The sequence below is a fragment of the Podarcis tiliguerta genome (assembly GCF_965153285.1).
Source record: "Podarcis tiliguerta genome assembly, chromosome: 1".
NCBI lineage: Eukaryota > Metazoa > Chordata > Lepidosauria > Squamata > Lacertidae > Podarcis > Podarcis tiliguerta.
Genome location: NC_139534.1, coordinates 48,206,166 through 48,231,609, shown reverse-complemented (window position 1 = coordinate 48,231,609; position 25,444 = coordinate 48,206,166). Strand labels below are relative to the sequence as shown.

Here is a 25,444-nt window from a genome sequence, read left to right as displayed (position 1 = left end):
GACTGCACTATGTCTTTGGGGCAATTCCAAGAAAGAAGGTCCTGCCTCGCTACAGTTATTTCAGTGCATTGAATAAGAAAACGTCCTGGAACAGGATTCATAAGAATGGCCCCCAGTGCAGTAGTACAATGCTGTATTTTAAACCAGATTGCCATGTTTGCCTTCTACCTTCTTCTGAGAGAAGATACTGAATCTGCACACATTTACATTTGTTTTTAAGCTGCTTTACCTGGACCATCTTTCCCTAGCACTCTGCCACACCAAGAAGTAGCATGACAAATAGCAAAGCAAATTACTACTGTCGGTTTTATGAGTGTTGTACAGAAAAGTTCTAGATAGTTCCAGGGCCCCTTGTATGAATGCACCATAGTGAGTTGAGTGGTGGAGGGCAAGAGCCAGGCTTGAGTGGACCCTTGACATAGTGCCGTCAGTGGTCCCACCACCACCAAGTCCCTGCTTCCATCCCTGCCAACACTGTCAGTGGTGCCAACCAATACTTGGGTCCCCTGGCGACATGGGGGCAGGGATTGGTTCCAACAGTGCTGTAGCTATGAGTTACCCACTCCATTACATGAGGTTACCTAGAGGTGGTGCAGTAATATGATCAGAGAAAAGCAGTTACATAGTTGCAGGCGGCCACCATGGTATATATCTCACATTGCATACATATGCTATACATTGCATAGTGGAAGTTAAAGCAAAGAGGTTGCTTGGCTTCCCTCATGCTGTCACTTCTTCAAGGTAAGTCTAATCAGGAAGAGCAGGTGACTTGTGGCTGCAGCAACAATTTCCTATACAGTGGTACCTGGGGTTACAGACGCTTCAGGTGACAGACTCCACTAACCCAGAAATAGTACCTCAGGTTAAGAACTTTGCTTCAGGGTGAGAACAGAAATCGCGCCGGGGTGGCAGCAGCAGCGGGAGGCCCCATTAGCTAAAGTGGTACCTCAGATTAAGAACAGGACTTCCAGAACAAATTAAGTTCTTAACCCAAAGTACCATTGTATGCTGTTGAAAGGCCCTAGCGGTACATGGCTGGTGGCAGCTGTCCAAAGTGCTGAATCTGGTGCCTGATGCAGTGTGCTAGTTTACCAAAATTTCTCAGATGTTTATCCATGTAGCAGGTAAAGACAGACATTGGTTGAGCAACACTTGCTTAGCTGTACCATACAAAGCCAGGATTAAGTCAAAAATGGGTCAAGGTCTTTGATATGGTAGGGGTCTGGAAGGGTGTGTGACAACACACCACAAGAAAGTGTATTTATGCTTACAGGACTAAGGGCACCTATGGCATTGTAGTGACGACAAAGCAAAAGTAAGTGAAACATGTTTTTGTACATTGGTTATGGGTATACAAAATGTCTTTTGTTCTTCTTTGTCTTAATAAAAATCATTCTAGAAAATGAATTCCAGGTACCAAGGTCAAGAATCAAAGAGAGGAAAAGATGGCAACAAGAACTAGGATGCTGACAAATTTTCACCAGTGTATTGTATTGTTTAACTAATTATTTTGTGCTTTTACCCTGTATTTTTATGTTGTGAACCACCCTGAGATCTTCGGATGAAGGGCGGCATATAAATTTAATATTTAATATAGCAATAGCAATAGCAACTACAACTACAACCTATCTCTATTCTCACCAAGTGAGCTTGAAAAAAAGCCAGAGGAGAGTGATCTTCATGGAGACTCCTTATTCCCTTCCCACATATACTATCCATGAAAATAATCCCCATGCTGCAATTAGGCTTTTAAAATAAGCCTAAACCTGTGAAGCAAAGTGCAGAGAAAAGAGAAGACATTGTAGGTCAGATGAGAAGAACCCATGGACTATATCTAGTTCACTAGTTCCTCATCTCTGGCTTGATATGCTGTACATTTGTGTCTACTTATAACACCATGTCTTAGACCGTGGTTATTGAATTTTGGCTACCCACAGCTACTGATTGTTTATGAACTGATTCTGTGCAAGCCATGGCAGGGCCCTTAATGCATGCCAGGGTGTTGTTTTTGTTCTTCTTGGTCAATGGAATGGAGAAATGTTGGATGCTGAATTATAAGCTTGACTGAACTTATGGGTACAGCACAGATTTAATTAGCTGAATGCAACACAGTTTTTACATTATTAAGATGTGATCTGACCCAGGCAACGTGACTAATTAATTTATCTCAGAAAACTGGAAAATTCACCTTTACTTTCTCAAATATTAAAAATATCTTTAACTCTCCTCCTCTACTCCATCTTTAATAAGGTAAAAATAGTTCTCCTAGATTGTACTGCTCCCTGAGGCCTTCTGAATACCATTTATATATATATATATATATATCACCTTCTCATTTGACAGAGTAACTAGTTTTGCGGCTATATACCAGGGAAGACACTTCAGTTAGCTTGTCCTAGTCACTACAGATTTACCTGAATACACTCAACTTAATTAAGAGTTCTCTGCTCCTATGAAGAAGAAAGGAAAATCTATCTACAATCTCTGTTGAAAATTTGGCTTTAAAGGTTTTGGGGGAAATCATCATGTACTGGGGAGGTTTCTCATTTCTAATCTGGGTATAATGTTTATTTCAGTCTCAGCTACTGGTGTTGTTGGTATATAGTTTTTAAGCAAGTCTTTAAAATATTTTAAATTGTAAAGATTGTGTTTTATGCTGCTCACAACCCTGGACTCTCATAGAAGAAAGGCTGATGTAAAAATGAAAATAATTATAATAGCAGCAAGATCAGTAGCAACAACAGCTGAAAGACCCGTGGCTTGAAAAGGAATCTTAGCTTGGTCAGACAGCATAAACTTTAGTTTGGTCAGTTAGAGCTTGGAGAAAACTCTTAACAAATTCATAGGCCTAAATGCGAAGGTTAATACTTTAAAGAAGATACATGCATGTCTATCTTGGTACTTTCCCCCTTTATCTAAGACTGTTTACAAGTAATGTCACTTTTCAGTTGCCTTCAAACCAATCTACTTTGCTCTTCTCTGTGTTTTTTAAGACTTCCAGCTCCTGACCACACTCCCACCCCACAATCAGATAAAAATAGCAACTACAAGATTGCACAGCTCGCTTTCCCTTTGGTTATTAATGAAGTAAGTTCATATGTTGCTTCCCCCATTATCCCATGTAGACGATGTGCTCAGCTGCCAAGATTGCAAGGGATAATAGGCAGTGACAGGCAAGCGTAGGCAAAAATGGCCCATTTCGGCTGTCATTTTGTCGTACTTGAAAACCAATGAACATCGTGATAATATAGCTGTCCCTTAGACACATACCACTGAAATTGAGGGTAGTGTTTAGCCAAGCACCAGTCCATGTACTGGACTCTAGTCAGGCTGAAAATTTAGCCCATCTTGGGAAAAGAAGACCTCTTGGTATTTAGACATGCATGGCATTCCCCTCATGTATAAAATGTACTATCCTTTTAGGGCAGGCTTCCTCAACCTCGGCCCTCCGGATGTTTTGAGACTACAATTCCCAGCATCCCTGACCACTCATCCTGCTAGCTAGGGATCATGGGAGTTGTAGGTCAAAAACATCAGGAGGGCCAAGGTTGAGGAAGCCTGTTTTAGGGCTTATTTCTTTCCTTCACCACTAGTGCCATTTCAATTTTACTTGCAGATGTTTGTGATTCTCAGGCTTCACTTCCATATGTCCGTAAAAGCTGGAAGATGGAAGAATGTGTTGACCTGGAAATCTAACCAGTGCATGCTTGGCTTAGGGACAGGGTGAGGATTGTCAAGTCAGTTTTGCATTTTCTTACGACTTGTATTCAACCACTGATGAATCTGAAAAGAAGGTGATATAGTAGGATGGTCCATCTTTTACAGAAAAAGGAAATGGGTTAATCTACTGAGTGTGCTTATTCCTGTGAGCATGTGAGTGTAATAGCCGCCAAAGTTTAGACAGAAATATCCATGTTTTCTAAGCAGGCTATAGACAGCACAGCAGTCTTCAAACCCTCTCTCAAATATTCTGTTGCACACAGACAAACTGAATGGCTCAACAGGGACTGAAAGGTTTCTCGCCAATGGCACATGATGTCAATATTAACAGCATGCTCTAGGACATAGTCTAAGTCATAATTTACTTGCACTCTTGATTGATATTCATGATGTCCAGTGGACATCTGGAAAATTAATCTGGTCTATCGAAATTAATTGGAAATTGGAACAGGCAAGTCCTATCCATCCTTACACAGAGCTACCCGAACCATTCAACAGTTACATTTATGGTAGGGAGGCATAATGTAGCATGCAGCACATCTTATCATTGGTGACATATCCAAAACAATAACTCAAAGGTTGGGTGCAATTCTGCAATTCACCCTGTGAAGAACTCAGCCTCAATATTCATATTACTTTCTGAATACCCTTATTTCAAATTCACCATTACTCAGGGTGTAAATCAGTGTCACCATAATAGTTTTTAGAAGATAGCTATGCTATTCTGCACCAGAAGGGTTCTTCTCCTGTTATTTATCACTACATGGTTTCCAATCAGCTGACCTCCTCACAAACTATATAATAAATGCAAAGGAATATGGAGCCAGATGTTACACCAGAATATACATTCGCACTCAGATTGTAGTTAGATTTTAAACCAGATGTTTCCCAGTACCCATAAAATCATAAAGCATGGAAGAGAGTTAGGAAAGTGCTAGTTTTAACTTTTAAAACCCTTTGTTGCTTGGGAATAGAGTCCCTAAAGCATGAGTGGGGAACCTTTTTGAACTACAGCTTCTATCATTACTGACCATTGGCTAGTGCCAATTTGATGCCATTCCAATACCAAGGAAAGAACTTCTGCAATCTTTTGTGTTGTTTTTTAAAATGATGATGGTGATGGTGATGGTGATGATGACGATAATGATGATATTTATACTCCACCCAGCTGGGTTGCCGGATATTTATGATATTTGAAGTTGTGAACTGCCTTTATATTTTATGTAAGTGCTATATAACAGCAATATCAGCAATATATAAATACTTCTGTAAAAATAAATGAATGAATATCTTTAAAAACAACAACTCAGCAGGCATCTTAAGTAAGTTTTCTGATTGGTTAACTTTAACTGATTTTTATCTGTACTGAATTCTTTTAATCTGACTGTACCTCATTTACACACCATGCTTTTATGTGGTACTGTATATAAATGGTTGAATAAATAATAAAATAGCCAACTTGAAGAAAAGTTGTTGAGATTTTATTTATTTATTTAGCAAAGTTGTTGAGCTGCCGACTGCAGTATTCCGGTTATGTCTGGGAAATTCCAGACTTATGGCAACCCTACTCATTGTGAGCAATCCTAGCATGTTCCATGCTACTGTTCAGGACTTGGATGTGGCAGAACCCTCTGCTGGAACCCGGGTGGGGTCGGGTGTTCACTGCTATGGGCTTCTGTGCCTATGAAAATTGTGGTGGCTCTTTCAAGTGGCGTTCTTGCCAGTCAAAAGCCACCAACACATGACCCTGAAATGGAGTACTATGTCAGTGGGGCAAAGGAAGGTCACCAAGGGACCTGCTGGCCCATTTCAAGGTCAGAGGCCCAATAAAGGCCCAGAGCTGGTGCAGTGCACAACGTGCTCTGGCCAGTGCAAGCCCAGGGCTTTGGAGTGTGTGGCTGGGTGTGGTGGTAGCTCCAATGCTCCATTCTGGTCCATTGCTTCCCAGCCAGAGATAGAATCTCTCTCTCATGGCATCAAGTCTGAAGCCTAAGCATTGAGTTCCTTTCATGATTCGGTTTATCATTTACATTATGTTAGCTTCCCTTACACATGATTTCTTGCCTCCAGAAAGAGAAAGTCGCACAGAGTGAAAGGAATTACTGCACATTGTGTAACTAAAGATTTGGAATTGCAACAATTTGAATGCTTTCAACTGGGGTTTAATTGAGGGGGGGATGGGGATGCAAATAATTCACTCACACTTAAGGGTTACGATTTTTCAGCATATGTTCATAATTTGTACAGCAAATTTACTAGGATTTATAGAAACACTCAACATCTGGAAATGCTAAGCTTTCCCCCCTTTTCCTTTTTCGTACCCATCCCTTGTTCAGAACTTCAAAAGAGCAATGTAGATGTTTCAAGCTTAATAATAAACACTGACAATTCTGATTTTGATATTGACGGTTCTTTAATATTACTGATGCCATTATTTGAGGCTGACTGAATTCATGGGACCGCTTGATTAATGGCATAGGCCAGCTGTATACAAAGGGACATATTTCAGCAATGTTTTAAAAGCTAAAAAAGAAAGAAAGCTAAAATACTTTTCAGAGTTGTCCAAGCTCAGTTAAGGAGTCTTAGAAAGAGAGATTCAAAGAGTGGTTAAAAGGGGGGGGGGGTGCATAGCCAGAGAGAGAGAGAGAGAGAGAGAGAGAGAGAAACTTGCAGGTGGATGATGAGTTTACCCAAAGTTGTTAAATCATAATGATAAATATTTAAAATATTTTGGATAGAAGAGTGGGGTGAGCATAGAGGGGTGGGACATATTAAAAATGAAAGATCAGAATTGTGACCCATAGGAAGAGCTGTAGCTCAGCAGTAGAGCATATGCTTGGCATTCAAGAGTCAGATTTAGCCACCAACATCTTCAGGTTGGGCTTGAAGACCCCTACCTTAAATCATGGAGAGCTCCTGCCATTTGTGTAAGGACTAAGCTAGATTGGACCAATGTTCTCAATCAATAGAAGGCAGCTTTCTATTTTCCTGATGCAGGTCTACAATGGAGATGGTAGATACCTAGGGAAATGAATGAGGGCCAATAGCTCAAGAGCCTATAAAGCAAGTTAATGAATAGGATGGGATAGGAGAGGCAAGAGCCCACAACTAGTCAGGATCAGGAGATGGGGCAGGAGATTGCAAATAGGAAAATGTTGTTGTGTTCATGCCCTGCTAGTGAGCCTCCCCGAAAACAGACTGATAGACTGAATAGGTCTTTGTTCTGATCGAGCAGGGTGCAGCTTATATTAAATTTTGGCTGGCTTTTACAGTCCTGCTCCTTCCTCCGCATAGGAGAAATTGAACATTGTATTCAAGGTTGACCAAGCTTTGCAGGTGCACAAGGCAACTTTGAAGGGGAGCACAAGATTAGGACGAATTCTTTGCCCTCTCCGCAGTTCTTCCTCTGTCTTAGTGCAATGAGGACTTCAGGCATGTTCAGATGGGGACTCCATGATAGGGCTTGGGAAAACTGTGCCTTTTTGGTCTCCTTAATCAAAGAACAGAACCAGTGTCAGGGATTGTTGGGCACCATCTGCAGCCCACACCCAAGCAGAGGACCCGTTGCAGCTTTTGAGGTGCCTGCTCTCTTCCTCCTTGCAGTTTCTGCCTGTTTACTGGTCCTCTCTGATCATGCAACCTGTGGGAAGACAGGGAAGATGCCTCCACTTCTGGACAGTTCTACGGACTGTAAGTACTGTAAGTAAATAAACTGTATTTATTTGTTGTTCAATTTCTCTCAAGGTGACACACATGGTTCTTTCCCTCCCCAATTTATCCTCATAGGTTTGCAGGTAGATTAGGTTGAGAGACTGTGGTGCGCATTCTCTCTCCTCTCTTTCTCTCTTTCTCAACAATGCAGTCTTCAAGAATGCTCAGAAGCCTTCATTACAGAGAGTGAGGAACAGCTTAGAAAATAACCCCCAGTCTCTTTGGTTGCTGATTTACCTTCCCCTACTCAGCTGGGTAAGTTTGAGGAAATGTGAGAAAATAGCTGAGAATGGAAATGGTCAAATTAGTGGAGTAGTGCTGAGCCATTATGAGCTAAAGTGAAACTGAGAAGAAGAGCTCAGCTGATAAAGTCTTGGGGATTTCCCAACCATTTCCTATAATTATTGTCCATCATAAAGGAGGAGAGCGAAACTGCCAGTAATAGGATAACCATCACTCTGGAGTTAGGGCTTTCTCTCTCTTTTTTAAAAGTTATGATGGACCTCGTTTCAAAGCTATACACTTCTCAAGAATCAATTATCTTTTTTCACTTTTCGCTTCTTGAACATTAGAGGCAAAAAAGGCAACTGTTAAAAGAAGGGATGGATGCAAAGACTTCATGAACACTATGCAGAGCTATCTTTATAACCTCTCACTCATTTTTTAATAACTGGTTCCCCCCCCCCATTCATGCTTTAACCAGGTGTCATGTTATGCTTTATTATTGTTGTTGTTGTTGTTACTTTGGCTTAACTTGGCAGTTTGGAAAGCTCCTGTCTCACTTGTACAAGTGAATCCAAATTGGTTTGTAATGTTTAACTGAGAGATCCTAACAATGATAGGGAGATATTTTTCAATTTATTCTACCATGTTGCTGAAAAGGGAGGGGGGGAGAACGCAACAGTTGATGCTATATTGTGAAAATATTTCAGTGTCCATTAAAATGTGTCAGACTGGAAGAACAAAACTATGTGAGTTTCCTGTGGCATCTTACTGCATTACAGCTCTTTCCTGTGCATAGCTTGATATATGTGGAATACTGGTTGGGCCCTTATTTCACTTTAGCTCGCCAGGTGTGCTATCAGCTCAGAGTTCATTATTCCTGTCTTGTGGACTCAGCAGGTTAGGAGCTTCTGCTGAAGCTTCCTCAGGACCAATTTGTTTTATTCAGCTGCAGTCTGGTCGGGTTTATGCATCAAACTTGTAAATGCTTCATATTTATTTGAAGAGGAAGCGATTACATTGTCTCCCCATGCTTCCTTCCCTTGCCAGCAATTGCCTATCATCACCATCATCACCCATGTATATCTCACTTAATGCCCATATAGGCTTCTAAGCAGTTTACAAGAATAAAACCAACACCACCACAAACATTATCATATTTAATGAAAATAAATAATGAAACAATCCCATTAATCCCTGTTGTTCCCAGGGGCTGCCAAAGAAAGCGGTGATGCAGAGCTGCTACTTTTCCTGGTTGCCCCATGTAACACCTAGCCTGGCCTCCTCTCCAAACACCCGGATACACTTTAAGCAAGTGGCAAGAGCAAACACGGCAGGTGTGCAAAAATGTGCCTCATTCCCTGTGCCTGCTTCGGGTTATTTATTTTATTTATGATTTATAATGTATGTAATGTGTGTGCCTCCATGCAATTACTATTTTGTGGGAGAGATTCAATAACATGCCAGAAATTTAGGTTTATGCAATTGGTGGATTAAAGTGTTGCTTGCTGGGAGGGAGAGGAAGACGGACAAGGGAGTGGGGAGGTTGACATGGCAGAAACACACTGGCAGGAGCACCAAATCAGTTATGCTGGTGTATCTGTACCAGCTAACCTTCCCACTGTCTCATTGCTTTCCATCCTGGTAAGCAACCACAACCCACCCACTGGCAAACTAATGTTGCAGCTCTGCGCTACCCATCAAACTGTGTGTGTCTGTTTGTGTGTGTGTGTTTTCCACAACAAACAGAATCCAGTCTTCAGGGTTTTGTTTTGTTTTCTGAAAAGCAAGATGATTGTATGCATGTGAGAAACTGCACAAAGATGAAGAGATTCAGTAATGCTAAAGAATAATAATAATTTATTATTTATACCCTGCCCATCTGGCTGGACTTCCCCAGCCACTCTGGGCGGCTTCCAACAAAATATTAAAATACAGTAATGCATCAAACATTAAAAGCTTCCCTAAACAGGGCTGCCTTCAGATGTCTTCTAAAAGAAGAAGATAAAACAAGAATGAAGATCTTTAATAATCAACCTTATCTACTACTTTAAAAAGTGATTCTTTCTCATAACCTCTTACCCTTATTTGCAGAGGCTGAAACGCTATGAAGCAAAAGGAAGCTAACAATCACTAAATACTTTTTTATTTTTTGCTTTTGCAGATTTAGCTTTGATGCAATAAAGCAGACTTATGTGGAAAAGGGCACAGCAGGCTGTCAATTTATAGGCAAGTATATATCAGCTGTAGCTGAGAGCATTATACATTTTGCTAACCTGTTTAGATTGTTTTGTGTCTGGCATATGAGATGCGGTTCAGTTTTTGAAATTATATTTATGGTTGTATTGCAAAGACAAAGACTGCTTCCTTTACACAGTCAGACTGCTTAAAGCTTACTGAAGTCAATTGGATTTAAGCTGCCTAACTGCACAGGAAGACAGCCAAAGCTTTAAAGCCTGATCACTTCAACTGGCTGTAGTTACTTTAGCATTAATTGCAGTTAGCTGTGTGGATGTTTCAAAACAAGCATTGTGCTGCAAATTGATGTGTTAAAACTCAGTGTGTGCACCGGTGTGTATTAAAGCAATGATTAGAACTATACTGATATCCTAGTAAAAATCTCTTTATACTATGTTTAGGGCAGGGCCTCTGTAAGCTCTAGCTAGAGATGAGGGATATATTGGATTCAAGTAGCGTTACATGATTCACACTTTCTGAAAAAATACAGAAACCAAAACATGGCCGTCCTTCACACTTCTCTGAATTTTGAAATGTAGTTCTACAGCCAAGTAAAGTGTACAAAAACACACGTGATGGGGTGAAGTGTATATATAAGTGCATTGTTTAGTGAAAATAATATACAGAGTTGTGCTTGAAAAATGATATATTAGCCAAAACTACACACATATCATCATCTGGGTGACTTCCAAAAAAATATTTTAAAAAGTGAGAGAAACCTATGTGGAGAAATGTACACTGATAATTTTTCATGAGGATGTTTTATAAAATCATCACCATCAACACAAACTGATGTGCTAGTGTGAAAAACGGAATAGAATTTTGGAAAATGGAGAAATGGGGAAAAATGAAAATGGATGGATTTACCCAATGAGCACCACAACCCCAGAGTCGTCCGTGACTGGACCTAACAGTCAGGGGTCCCTTTATCTTTATCCCTGGCACAGTATATGTCCTACTCCATAGAATGGTTTCAGAAGATTGCTTTTGACTCATCAGTGTGATGAAAAATGAACAACAGTGTGAAACTGGGATGCAGGGTGTATCTCACAAGTGTCCTGTGGACCTTTCTTCTCATCCAGTGCTCCAGACAGCTCTCCCCCTTCGCCAAAAAGTTCCATCTTACTTCAGTGGTTGACGTCTGGCCAACAGATTCCCACACTCCATTCCCACGAGCCACAATGAAAATTGCTGACATTTCTCAGACAGACACTCCAATTAAAATCAATGTACTAGATTCGCATCTTGTGTAAATAATGTGTGTCATTGAAGTCACTGATTGGCCGTTCACCAAGCATGAAATCAAATCCATAAGGCTGAGCAAGAGCAGGATCTGGCCACAAGCCATGCAACTGATTGCTTCTCGGGATGCTGGAGAGCCACAAAATTAAAACTGAGTTACAGTATTAATTGATTCAGGGTGGTTCTTTCCCAGTAATTATAGCCGAGGGGGCTCTGTCAATACAATTTGCTCTCAGGTGTCAGTACTTTGTCAAGTAGAATGGGTTCAGGTGCACATAGCATAATGAGCGGCTTGCATGAATAAATCAGCCTTTGTCCCCCCCAAAAGAAAGAGAAACTCTCCAGACATAGAATCTGAAGGAAAATAATCAATGAAATATTTGATTTGCTATTTTATTGTGTTATAATGGTTTGGCATTTTGCACAATCTATGGCATGTTAGTTAACTGAGTGATATGTGAGAAGCTTGCCTCCCATTAATATCTGTTGGTTTATACCAAGTGAAAGATCCTTAGATGATACCTGGTAGGTGATAGCCATTTTATAAAACCAAAGACGATCTCTTGTGTCAGAGTCTTCACCCCAGTGGCTTTTAAATCATTCCACTTATCTCAGTAAGGCCACATACAAATAAATGGCTTGGCAGGGTCATTTCTCTGTTTATTACAATATCATTAACAATTCTGATTTTTTTCACACTATCCATCATTCATCAGTTAATGCTGTGAACTGCCCTGTGATTTTCAAATGAAGGGCAGTATACAAATCAATCAATCAATCAACCAACCAACCAACCAATCAGTAAGTCAATAATCAGGATGAGTGGGAAGCTAGGAGAAACCAATTAAACACTAATTGTCTAACTCCTTGGAAAGTTAGTCATGGAATTAACCAGTGCTATTTTTCTGGGGGTACGCAGGGGTACGCATACCCTAAACATTTTGTGAATCTACGTTTGGCCTCATTGAGGGGCAGTAATTTAATATGAGTAGGAAAATGAGAGTACCCCTCAACATTTTTTTAAGAAAAAAAAGCACTGGAATTAACATCAAATTGCTAAAACCACATTTTACTTCTGGTACAGCAGCTCTGCTTTTGGCAACTGTGTGTCAAACAGATATGAATGTGGCAACTTAAAAATAAATAAATTGAGATGCAGGGAAATTAGAGCCATACCGAAGCCATCCCAAATAGGTGGCTGTCAGGTCACTGGCAAGAGTAATGGATGGGCTTCCCCGGTGTACCAACATAGTCCTAACCTTGTCGCCATCCTGCCCTAACCAGGACCTTTTGAGGTGAGCTGCAGTGATGTCATTGTTGGTGGAGGCAACTCAGATATTGTTGGACTCTAACTCTTGTCAGCCCCAGTTGGCATAGCTAATAGTCAAGGATGATGCGAGTTGTAGTAAAAAGACATCTGGAAGGCCAAAGGTTAGCCACTTATTTTCTACACACACTCTCTATTTATCTATCTTTTGCTGAGGCAAATTTCTGTCCACACCTGAAACCATTATTTTTTTGTAATGTACTATGTGGGAGTCAGGATAGGGAATGAAGGAAGGGGGGGGGGAGAGATGCAATCTGTGATTTCAGCCATAATTGCCAGTTCCATTTTGCAGACTATAATTCACACACCTGTTAATTTGCTGAGACTGGTCATTCTATTTCCAGTCTCCATCTTGACCTTCTTCAATTCCCCTTGCATCTCTGACGTCCTCCCCTTAACTTTTAAATTATGTTGATGCTACTGGTTTGTATTTTGACTTCACGTTTCACTGAAAGGGCCATGGATTTCTGCTCTCCGCAGTTAGCTAAGGTCTTTTGCAGCTTGGTATCTAGGAATGAAACCACACTTAAAAGAATCTTGTGGTGGAATCCTTTCATTTAAAGAAAACAAACCCAACCCAGTTGTTCGATTCACATGTTGAAAGCTCAAGCGGGAAGGGATGCTTCCTTGCTCTCTTTTCCTGTAGCAAAGAGTGCAAAAAAGCTTCATTCTGCAACACACATGTACACCCCACTCCTGCTGAAACTTGGCTAATTGCTGTGGAAATTTATCCAAGAGTTACAGAGCCAAACAGGTGCTTTGCTCAATTTAAATGTGTGTAATCTACTACGGCTCTCATGTGGTGCTCACACTGTCAACAAATGATGTTCTTTTGAGGCAGGAACTGTGTTCTAATGTGACTTTTTATATGGAAAACCTGGCTACTGTATTCCACATGCAATTTATATTCCATACACACCAGTCACATTTTCATTAGCTGTGAGAGCAGGATGCTAGAATAGATGGCCCATTGGCCTGATCCCACAGGGTTGGGGTTTTTTTCAGAATCTTATTTTGCCAGGCTCTCTGATCACAGTGCTTTATGCACATCGAGGTAATATATTTCCTTGTTGTGTTCTGTTCTCTGCTTCTTCTGCTACTGGTGTTTGCTTGGGCAATGCTGAACCTCTGAGTCCTTCTGCCTCTGTACCACAGGCCAACACACCCACTCCTGTCAAATCAGCTCTGCAGTTAATTTCTGTGACTTTTGGTGCCAGTTGAGAGAATACAGGCCTGAAGCTGCCCCCTGCCCAATGCAATTCATCATTATTCCTTAGCTCCAGCACCTACCCTTCTGAAATTTTGCAGGTTGCTTTTCTAGGGGCGCCTAGAAAACTGATGTCTGCAGTTTTCATATATTTAGTTGTTTTTCACAAAATCCTGGAAATGGAAGAGGAGCAAATATCTTTTAGTTTCTTCTCTCCCAGTTCAGGTTTAAGGTTTCCAAGCAAAGAAATCCTGCATCTAACCTTCTGAGGTTTCGCAGATATCTTATCTAGGGGCACCTCTATCTGCAATGTATGTAATATTTTCATACATGTTGTCTAGAAAACAATATGGGAAATTAAGTGAAGCCTTTTTTTTAGCACTCCACCCACAGGAAAAAACCACACCATGTAAAATCTCCCTTTGCAGGAAAACCACTGTAGCTATCCTTCTAACCCTTGGGTGTATTCCACTGATCAGAAGGGGGGGGGGGTGACTACAAATTTCACTCAGTTCAGCCCCCAATAATCAACAAGTCATGCACAGTACCTTTAAAAAAACATTTAAAGATGTGCATTGCAATAAAAAAACAAAAACTTGGGACTGAGCTGCTTTGAGGAATGTGAAAAATATTAAAAGTACCTACATTGGCTCCCAGTACGTTTCCGAGCACAATTCAAAGTGTTGGTGCTGACCTTTAAAGCCCTAAATGGCCTCGGCCCAGTATACCTGAAGGAGTGTCTCCACTCCCATCGTTCAGCCCAGACACTGAGGTCCAGCTCCGAGGGCCTTCTGGTGATTTCCTCATTGCGAGAAGTGAGGTTACAGGGAACTAGGCAGAGGGCCTTCTCGGTAGTGGTGCCTGCCCTGTGGAACACCCTCCCATCAGATGTCAAGCAAATAAACAACTATCTGACTTTTAGAAGACATCTGAAGGCAGCCCTGTTTAGGGAAGTTTTTAATGTTTGAAGTTTTATTCTGTTTTTAGTGTTCTGTTGGGAGCCGCCAGGAGTGGCTGGGGAAACCCAGCCAGATGGGTGGGGTAATAATAATAATAATAATAATAATAATAATAATAATAATAATATGATAATTTCCCTCAGATGTAGGCTATGAGAACATAATTTCCCTCAGATGTAGGCTATGAGTTATACACTATTAGGTCTATCTTTATAGGTGCCCCCAATCCTATTTTTTGTAATTGGTATAAACTAAGTCAGACTTTTCCCTGATGCATCAAACTGGAGTCCAAACAAAATACTGTGCTTAGTGCACCCCCCTCATCTGACGTAGTATGCATATTATATCCAAATTGCCTCTTTTTTGGGGGGTGCTGCTGCTGAAGGAAACTAAGGTGCTTCAAATTTAAACTCTTCCTTCAGTCTTGAGTGAATTATATTGCTGAAGAAATGTTTAAAAACTCCCATCTTTTTTTTACATAATCATGCCATATTGGGCTCAGCTGCACCTGATTGCATTCTCAAATGAATCCAGGACATTAGGCATGAGATCTAAGCCACAGTTTACCAAGCACTGTTTCCTTGTAACTCGTTGTGTTTTAGCTAAGATGCATCCATCGAAAAGACAGAATTAACAGACCAACTTGACTCCCACCGAGGAAATGTCTACTTTCTTTATAGTCTAAATTCCTCCACCTCTTAGAATTCAAGTAAAGGTGGTTGTTCTGATTTTATCACATCTCTGTACTCCCTGTCTTTGGCAATGACCTTCTAAAGAACAGATGCTTTTGTTTTTATAATTAAGATAATGATCATCTAATAAGTAAGAAACTGTTAAGATAATATTAGCTCATCAAGGGGGTAGCTGGCTTTCTATTTCAGTAATGGGTATGGAATAAACTATTTTCCTGGGGGTGGGGACTGAAAAGTAGTTCAGTTTTCAATCCTGTGCACACATTGAACTCAGTGGAGTTTGCTTTCAAATTATAATAATAATAAGGATTGGGCCACTCCAATTTTGCCACGCCCAGTTTTGAATCAAGTTGAGGAGAGGTTATCCTTCACTGATCCTCCTACCTCTCTCCTTTCCAAAACATCCTGGGCTCTGCAATTCCTTGAAGATTTTCTAATTCCTGCCAAAATACTACCGCCTTCAGGCAAAAATGGCACCTACATTAATCAGATCCTGAGGAGGAAACCGTTTTGAGCTATATTTCATCTGCATAATATTCTTAAATGCTCTCCTTTTTTTTAGTTAAAAAAGAGACTGCTTTTTACTTCTCTCAAAGAATGTCATACTATTGTTCAATTTTAACTTAACATTCAAATGTATTTTCCGCTGAAGCACAAAAGAATATAGTGGTACAAGCTTAGTTTTCATTAATTCGGGTTTTTTTCATAATAGAAAGTAAGCCTTTGTAATCATGCTTCTTTGAAATTATTTCTTCAAAGGGTGCAAGAGATCTAATAAACTCTCTTTTTCAGGCCTTGTAGGAGGCCTTATACACTGTAATTTTGTTGCCATTGCATAAGCCTTGTGTGTTTTACAGACAATAAAAGAGATCATTGAATATTAATTTCTTTAACAGCTGGACCCTGCACTTTGAATGTGAAACAGGTCCCCTTGCGATATTCATCTGTGTCCTGCTTCTTCATCTTTTGAAACCACTTGAAAAAACTTGTTATTCTTTCAATACTTGTTGGAGACCTACTGGTGGTTACTCTTGGTGTATAATTCTCATTATGACTATTATTTTCTTTGTTCATCTTGTTATTCGTGGTCCTCACTCAGACAGGTTCTGAAATTCCAAGCATCTTTCTATAAGGTGACATAAATGATTGGTTAGGAAGCATAGGAATTTCCTGGCTCTGTGGTATCCCTTTCAAATGACACCTTATTGCATTTTATGGTAGAAGAGCATGTCAAATTACTATTATTGCAATGTGTTGTATGTGGGACTTGAAGGTAGTTTGGCAACTATAGTTAATACTATATGGCAGCTACAGTGCTAACAGGCCCAGACATATGAAACACATTTGCGTTTTTAAAAAGCTACACTCTCCCCATGCCCCCTCTTTAGAACTATTTTCTGAGGGAAGCCTACCTGGAACCATACAGTTAAAGACTTTCAATATTTGCTGAGGCTTTTTAGTTTCTGTGTTTTTAACTGGTATTTGTAGCAAAGATGCCGGTGAAGTGCTCAGAATTGAACTTCTCAATTCGCAAAAGACCACCTCAAATGAAATACAAGCTTTTCAGTCTCTCAGTTTATTCTCTGGCTCATTCAAATCCAACAGTACAAGAAGTGCTGGCTTATCTTCACCTCCAGGAGGGTCTTATCACCAAAGCACCAGTAGGTGTTCTCTCTAACTAACACACACACACACACACACACACACACTTAAAAAACAGAAGTTCCAGATTTTTGTGTTCAATGTGAACTCAGAAGAGAGCTGAGATGAATTTCTCTAGAAGGTTCTCATCTAAAAACTGAACATTCCACAGGTCATCATGCCATTTTGTTTGTAATTTAAAAAATGGTTTAACCATTGCATTTGACCAAGCCATGCTCAGAGCAGATCCACTGAAGGCAAGAGTCAACAAATCCATTTATTTCAGTAGGTCTACTCAGAGAATGACTTAGCTGAATACAACCCATACAGAGAATTCTCTATGCAGAAACCAGTATCATTTTAATAGCCTCATCTTGTTTCTACTGATAGGCAGTTGACTACCCAAGTTTGCTATTAGTGAGAATGATAGCCTTTCATGGAGACATTTAGATAATGCATTCTGAACTTTGTCAGGAATGTGCAGGTTAATATCAATTTCATTCAAATTAGCAAGTCTACTAGTTACATATACCCACTGAGTAAATGAGTGTTGGGACTGTGCAGGTGTTAATTGCATTTGTTTTATTCTCAGCTGTAAACTAAGTTTTCAATATTTCAAGGAGTCTCTGCCTATAGAGATTGCTAGTAAGAGGATTTTAAAACTTGAGTGGCCTATCCAGTTGTTCTGACTGATCCCAAGATATTTATAGGTAGAATTACTATGAAGTGTATATGACATATTAGTGGTTACCAGGTGCTGCTGATTTGCAGGATCTTTACTTTTGTCTTTAATTATATGAAGACTTTTACATTTTTCAAGTGAAATGACATTTTTATATGTTCTCTGAATTTTTTTGTGGCTGTTATGAGGCTGATGAGTCTACTTGGAGATTCAGTGAATAATTTAATGTTATCCATATAAAAAGGGTGTATAATTCTAGCTCTTTTCTGCCTTTTCTAATCAGTCGGTACTCAGAGCCAGATACTTTTAGCAGAGCTGAGTGTGGTGCAAGAGCCAGACAGAACTATACTGGGAGTTCCCCCAAGAAATGCCCATTTAAATCTGAATACTAGGAGAAGGAAGATAACTGTTAGAAGGTGTCTGCTTTGCATGCAGAACATCCCAGGTTCCATCCCTGGCATGTCTAGGTAGGGATAGGAATATCTCCTGCCTTAAACCATGGAGGTCTACAACCAATCAGAAAAGACAGTACCAGGGTTAGCCAAAGTGTGCCCTCCAGATGCTGTTGGACTCCAGTACTCCATTCCCTGCCCATCGGCCTTGCTGGCTGGGGCTGATGGGAACTGGAGTCCAACCACAACTGGAGAACACCACCTTGGCTACCCCTGGACATACCCCTGGACCATTGATCTGACTCAGTATAAGGTAGCTTCCTAGGTTCCTATTATCTATGTCCATGTTGTCCACTTCTATATTAATTAACCTGCAGCACTATAACAGTAGGATTCAATTTATACATCTTAGTACTTGAAGCAGCCAGATGTGTAACACAGCACCAAAGGCCTTGAGCAATCAGTGTAAACTGCAGACAGATTCTATGTTTGGGAGTGGATTCTTGATCATTGTTTGTACCATGAAACAATTAATTCACATTATGCACCACCCTCTGGTGGTAAAGGAAAGGATTTCCCTCCCACTCTTCCTATTTAGTAGGGTTCTCACAAGGTCATATCTAACTAGTTACCTTAAATAAATTAAAAAGACAGCTTTCATTTAGCAGTGACAATGTTGTTATTGTTAAGTTTCCCCCCTGTTGCCTGTGGATTGTCTCACTTCGTGAGTTATGTGAAATGATATGCTAAGTTTTCTGAACAGTACATGTTCTGTATATTTAAAAAAAATACAAATATGCAAGGTGATGCTTGGTTTAGTTCTTGCTGATAGTAAAATGTTGAGCATTTTACATCCAATTTATTTATTTATTTGACTGGCTCATCTTAAGGTCATGTTCATTCTCGTTGGCATTTGTGCTGGTGTGAGAAAGGTGGTAAAAAAACACACCCTGAGGTCAGCCTCCGAGGCCTTCATGTGAAATTTCATTTTCTGTCTCTCCACCATTTTCAGTTAATTTCACACATCTACACATCTAGTGCAAATATCTGTACAAAGGAGGCCTTCATGCATGTAGCTGTATGCCCAAATGTGTCCATGAAACCTCAAAATCTGCATGGCTGGATAGCCAGGTCACACTGAACTTGGATGAACAAAGATGTATGTGTTAAGGATACCCACCTCATAGATGTCTATGGACTAACACTAGTCGGGTGGATTCTCCAAGCGTCTGATGTGAGAGTGGTGCTACACAGTGCATCCCCATTCCCCCACATGCATGTTGATTTTGCATGTGAAAAATGCTTGGAATATACAGAGAGCCAACACACATGCGTAGTATTCTAAAGGTTTTTAGGAGCCAATCATATGCAGGGCCAAAGTTTTCCATCTTTAGGATGAATCTAGGGAATCACCCTTTTATCATTAAGATGCCTCTAGGCATTCATCGGGGGCTGATCTAATCTTCACATTGCTCTACAGTTGTGACTGACAGAGAGCAAATCTACACCATACATTTTAATCCCATTCAACACACATTTAAAGTAACTAGCTTCCCCCCAAGAATCCTGGGAATTGTAATTTGTGAAAGGTAGCTGTGTGAGGGTGAAATGACAGTTCCTAGGGTTCTTTGCGGGGTAGACATGTGCTTTAAATGCGTGTTGAATGGGATTGAAATGTATCTGGCCATTTTTAATCACAGCACTGCCCAATTGGTACTCAAGGGAATTTTCCACACACACACCCCAGGCCAATAGCAAGTGTGGTGGATTTTCATTTAGTATTACACATAGTTTGGCCATTAGGCTTAATCCCAAAGACTACAAAGAATGTGTGGACATCACTGGAACTCTTGCGACAACCAGTTTTGCTTAGCTGTTGGGGAACGTTGAGTTTTACCTTACACCTGTCTGTTCCAAAGGAATTGACTCAATAAATGTATTATCAGATTTCACTGTCTCTCTTTGCTCCTTTTGTTCCTCAGGCTATAGACAATGTGTAATATTGATCTCTGTACTTATGGCATCTAAAAATAGTCATGTGTAGGCTATTTCCTTTGGCAACACAGCTGCCCGCTACAAGCATCCTATTGCTGAAATGACCATTTATTTTTAGTTTTCATTCTTGTTTCAATCTTCAGAGTTGTTGGAGGCCAATTTTCTTTCTATTGTAATTTCCCCTTCCGTTTTTGCCCTGTTTCTTCCCTTCTGTCAGTCACAAGTCTTTTTTAAAGTTTAAAGTACAGCGACTTGACTTCAAATAAAAAAATAAAAAAATCCATCAACTGACATCTCCATGTCCATGCATATCAATTTTATTTGGGCTTCAGTTTGAGAGTAGTGTCTTGTGTTCACTGTCAGCACCTCTCAGAAGATAGTTTTGTACTTAGGTTATGGTATCGGAAAACAAAACACATATACATTGTGCAAGTTATGATTTACAGCATAGTTGAAGCATATCTTCCCCTTTACCTTCTGTGGCAGCTTCATTAGCTGTTGTATAGTTGTCGTATGGGGTATAGTTTGGAGAAAATTGGGGGGAGTTGGAGTTTGGGGATTGTGAATTTAATCAAGAGTACGCCTATTTTCTTCCATAATGTGCATATATTTTGTTCTCAGATATCACAAACAAAAAACAAAATGTCTCATTAGCTTTGACTTTCAAATACATACACTGTCACATTTACCCCAGCTATTTGTTCGCATCAGGGCCTGAATTAAGGATGTCCTTGGCATGCTGTTGCACAACACTGATGTCATTTGGCAGGTCCAATGCTGTTGCTGATCAGCTCTGTCTTCCTGTGAAAATGCCCCCAGCCCCCTGCCCCATTCTTCAGTTTTACCCAGCAGTACCAGCATGGAGGTTAGCAATTACCTCCCCCCCCCCCCAAAGCACTGCCACTTACAGATTGACTGCATTATGTCCTGTGAAAGTGCTTCTTTAAATGCCTTAGCAATTTGCCCCCATCGCTTAAATTAACGCCGACTTTGGTTTCATCGTGCCATGCCCTTAGTAATGGTTTCCCTCTCTTTTTTTCCCCACAATAATGTGTATAGTGAGATTGATGAATTTTTAAACACACTTTGAGCTAACATTAAGAAGAGAGTATCTGACTCCAAAATGGCGGGTCTTGTTGATCGACACTCAGTTTTGTGTATTAATGACATAGAAGAGGTCTTCAAGTTTCCCTTGGCACTCTCTTTTATTATTACTCAGCAAGCCTTCTTAACAGGGGAGCCATTTTGTCTGTTGTGGTTAGTAACATTATTTCACTCTTCTTACTAAGTGGACTGGATGCCCTTTTTACTGATATCTGGAAAGATATCAGATGCCAGTGAGGATGCATTACCAACATACTCCAAGAGAATCTTTGAGCAGAAAACTTTCTTAGCAGAAAAGAAAGAGGAAGAGAGTTGTAGGAAAGCTTTAAAAAAAATCAATCAGGGATGTCCACCATTTCAGGGTTAAAAATCTCAGGGCTCCTTGCATTTCCTACACTTATTTTAAGGATGGACATTCTAGTCTTCTGTCAATGGCCTATGGATTGAGAATTACCACAGAAAACATAGCAAGACAAAATAGACTTTTTATAAAGTTTTCTTTATGCATTTTCCTATGTTAATGTTTAGTGGACTGAACATCCTCTGAAATGAATACATGCATGCAAATAATGCTTGCACCACCTAGCTGGAAGGGGTTCATAACTATGAAGCACATATATTTGGGAATAGCCCAGATACTGCATTCAAAACCTAAAGATTGATACTGCATGTTATAGTATAATTTCTGTGGGCAGTATCCTGCTAAATAAGTGGCTGAGCAGAATGACTTTTGCTTGTGCGTCTCATCCACCTGTTTGTGTATTTCACCATCCACAAATCTGCTCCAGAGGGTTGGAGGGGAATCCCCATTTAAGGAGTCATGAATGGGAAAGAAGAGAGGAAAGTCCTGATGTGCAAGAGGAAGTCGTTCAATTTTTGATATCATTTTTGATATCCTAGAATTACAGACATAGAGGAGACAAACTCCTGGTAGATCTCTGTTAGGGGATTGCTCTGTGAATCAATTCAGAACCAATCAATTAAAAGTTGTCTCATTAACTATGCAATATCAGTGACATTTCAGAGAGCTTTCCCCAAGATTGCAGCAATATATAATCATGCAAATGCTTATAACTGTCGTGCCAATAAACTTTATTCAGAATTCCCCTACTCAAACATCTTGTGAATCAGACTAAAGCATTCCAGTAAATCATGCTACAATAATAATAATAATATGATGATGATGATGATGAATATTTTCCTGCTTGCAAACTTAAGAGGGAAGAAATCTATGAAGAAAGTTATATTTGATACAATTAGCAAAACCCACTGAGCCTAGAACATGGAGTTTTGTTGTTGTTGTTTTTGTCATAAATGAGACTAGGTGACTGCTGCTGAGCGATTAATTTGCTGGGCAATGATTAAAGTATTTTATATTTCTGTCTCCCTGGCCATATGCAAGCACATCTGTAAGAAAGTAATAGCAGGTGTTTTGTTTTTTATGGCTTCCTTCTGTTTGTTTTTGACAAGTCCATTTGTTATTGTATAAGAAAATGAATAATCTCAGTGCACATTTGATTGGAATGGAGTACCTTGTCTATTTAATATCATTAGTATTCTCCCTGCACTTATATGGACATTGCATTGCTGGAAACGTTTAGCTGCTGAGAATAAAAGTGTTGTGTATTTGACTTGATCCACAGAAGATGAAACATATTAGCTGTGTTTCCCACCATGTTATAATTCCTCCTGCAGCCTGCTTTAAGTCCTATCTTCTCATTTATTTAATTTCTGATTTTGCCATGTTACCTTTCAATCATAACATTTCTCAAAGCAGTCAAAAAATATTTAAAGAAATAAAAATTGTCCAGTAGCACCTTAGAGACCAACTAAGTTTGTTCTGGGTATAAGCTTTCGTGTGCATGCACGCTTCTTCAGATACCTGAAGTGTTACCTTTTCGCATGCACACGAAAGCTTATACCCAGAACAAATTTAGTTGGTCCTAAGGTACTACTGGACATTTTTTAAAATTTAAAATTTATTTTGACTGTGTCAGACCAACATGGATACCTAGCTGAATCTCCTTCTCAAAGCAGTATTTGACCTCTACCACATGCCTTGCATGGTATGAGAATTGATATTTTGCAAAGTCATTTGGTAGCCTTTATACAACATTTAGTCTGACCTCAGAGTATGCATAGCCTCTCAGGTAGCCTGCTAGGTGTATGTTGACACTTGGGTTAGATGTTATGTCTCAGAATACGCAGAAGTCTAATGAGGAATTGTGCTAGTCTTCAGCTTCTCTATAGAACCCATTTCAACACGAAGCCATTATATTTTATAGCATGGTTGATCAGGTAAATCATCCCCATTATATCAGAAATCTTCATATGCCTGGTTCCATGTAGGCTCTTCAGGTAACGGGAAGTGGAAATCCATGTAGGCAGCTCTAAAACTGCCACACAGAAGAAATAGTAAGTGGAAGCTGTTTTAAACAGCTTCCAAGCCTTCCAAGCAGAACTTGTAATATGTCTGCCCACACTAAGTCAGGGAATTAAGTACATTAATATTTGATGCTTCTTCTATATGCCAAATGGTTTGATTGTTTGCCTCTGGCTTCCTTCTCAGAAACTTTGGCCAAACCACAAAGTCTTTCTTTGAACCATTTTTGATTTAGCATAATTCAAAGGAGAATGAGCAGTGGGTTGAGAAATGGGTAGTGATTACTGCTTCAGTAAAAGTGTTACCTAACACACCCCACACACCACAACTCATTGCTATATCTAAACTATGAATTCCTAGCACATCTCACAAGGTAAAATGTGTTCAGTGATACAGACCAATGTCATGAACATTGTGGGGCAAGTCCTTTCACAGAATTTTTAAAACACACACCAATGAGTAATATCCAATGTTAGTTGTAGTCAGAGTAGACCAATGAAAATAATGAACTTAAGTAAGTAACTTGAAATAAAACCTGTATATTAATAGATTACTCAACTTCATTGACAAGTACTTTCGGTGGAAATCAAGGTGTAAGAAGTCAAAGATTTATTGCTTTTTGATATATTGTGGAACAGTCGTTTCTCTTAATTTAACATTTGAGTTTACCATATATTTGTCCCAGTGTTCAAAACACTGAACACAATGAGTTGATCTTTAAAAAAAACAAAAATAAAAATAATATTGCTGAAAATTCAATAAAAATCATGAATATATTGCCTTTGCCTACAACTCATCACCATTGATTTGGTGGTGATTTAGATATGAATTTTGGTAATTCTTGTACATTAAAATGCTGTTAAAACCTTAATTTTGCTCCCTTTACACTTAATGGAGGAACAGTTCTACTTTTATCATTCTGTCTTGCTTAATCAGTCACAAGATAACCAATCATGGTCTTCATCAGCTTGGACAGTATCACTGGCAAATATTGCTTTGATGATACTACTTACCTGTTGGCAACCAACAATTTGGTTTGAACCTTCTTTAAGCTGAATGGTCAACCAGTAGCCGAGATGCCACTGGTGATTTATATTTCTACAGGCTATTTCCATTTAATTTTAAATAGTGTATTAGAAGTAAAACTCTCCAGAGGAAAACAGACTTGGTAGATCCAATTATCTATTATCATGCTCAGACAGTCTAAGTGTGATGTACCTCTCATTGGAAAAGGATTTGGATTGGCCATAGGAGTCAATGAAACAAATTAAGCTCCAGTTCCTTATTTGTATTTGAAGGTCAGTTTTCCTGTAACAAAATCTTGATGCTGAGCAAAATTGGCCATAACCTGAAGAGCCACTTTAGGCACAGTCAATGAGTTATTCATATTCAGCTGGACTTCTGATTTTTCTGTTTTAAGTATATTTTTGCAAACCAGTTTGTAGATGTAGGTCTAACCTTCGACAATATGCAGAGAATGGGCATTGTTGTGAAGGAGTGACCATATTCTCTTGTAGGTTATAGGATCTCAAGACATGGCTAAGTTCATTTTCTTGCCTGCATTCAATTCAGAGCTGCAGCCAAAAGAGTATGCATTAGGGTGGACTGAGCTATGTAAAATTCAAAGCTAAGGGAAAGAAAGCAGCCCAGTAAGGCCTGAAGATGCTCACTGGCCATGGAATGTTGATGTACTGTTGGGATGAAATGGAAAACTGGTTGGAAAGTGAACAGAATTAGGAACTGTGAAGGAAGACATGGCTGACAGAAGCACATCACACTGTGACATTTTGTTGTAGGTCCCTCCCAAACCTCAATTTATGAGCTCTCTAAACGCAATAATTAGAAAACCTAAGAATGGCACTTACAATGGTAGCAGCTGCATCAGAACAAAGGCTAGTGTGCAGGAAGAACCTTCTCTGTTGTTGTTGC

At 39.7% G+C, this 25,444-nt stretch overlaps 2 long non-coding RNA genes across 5 annotated transcripts in view; one reads left to right on the top strand and one right to left on the bottom strand.

Moving 5' to 3' along the window:
- Window positions 1-25,444, bottom strand: part of LOC310673250 — a 611,626-nt gene that overhangs the window by 458,769 nt on the left and 127,413 nt on the right. The window lies entirely within an intron of this gene.
- Window positions 1-25,444, top strand: part of LOC310673241 — a 72,658-nt gene that overhangs the window by 44,497 nt on the left and 2,717 nt on the right. For 2 of the 4 annotated variants that reach the window (XR_014508935.1, XR_014508937.1), the window contains exons 2-3: window positions 7,324-7,419; window positions 9,818-9,882. This is a non-coding gene — a long non-coding RNA (uncharacterized lncRNA). Of the gene's footprint in view, window positions 1-7,221; window positions 7,420-7,583; window positions 7,687-9,817; window positions 9,883-25,444 lie in introns of those variants that run through there. The other 2 variants (XR_014508936.1, XR_014508934.1) reach the window with 2 other exon arrangements.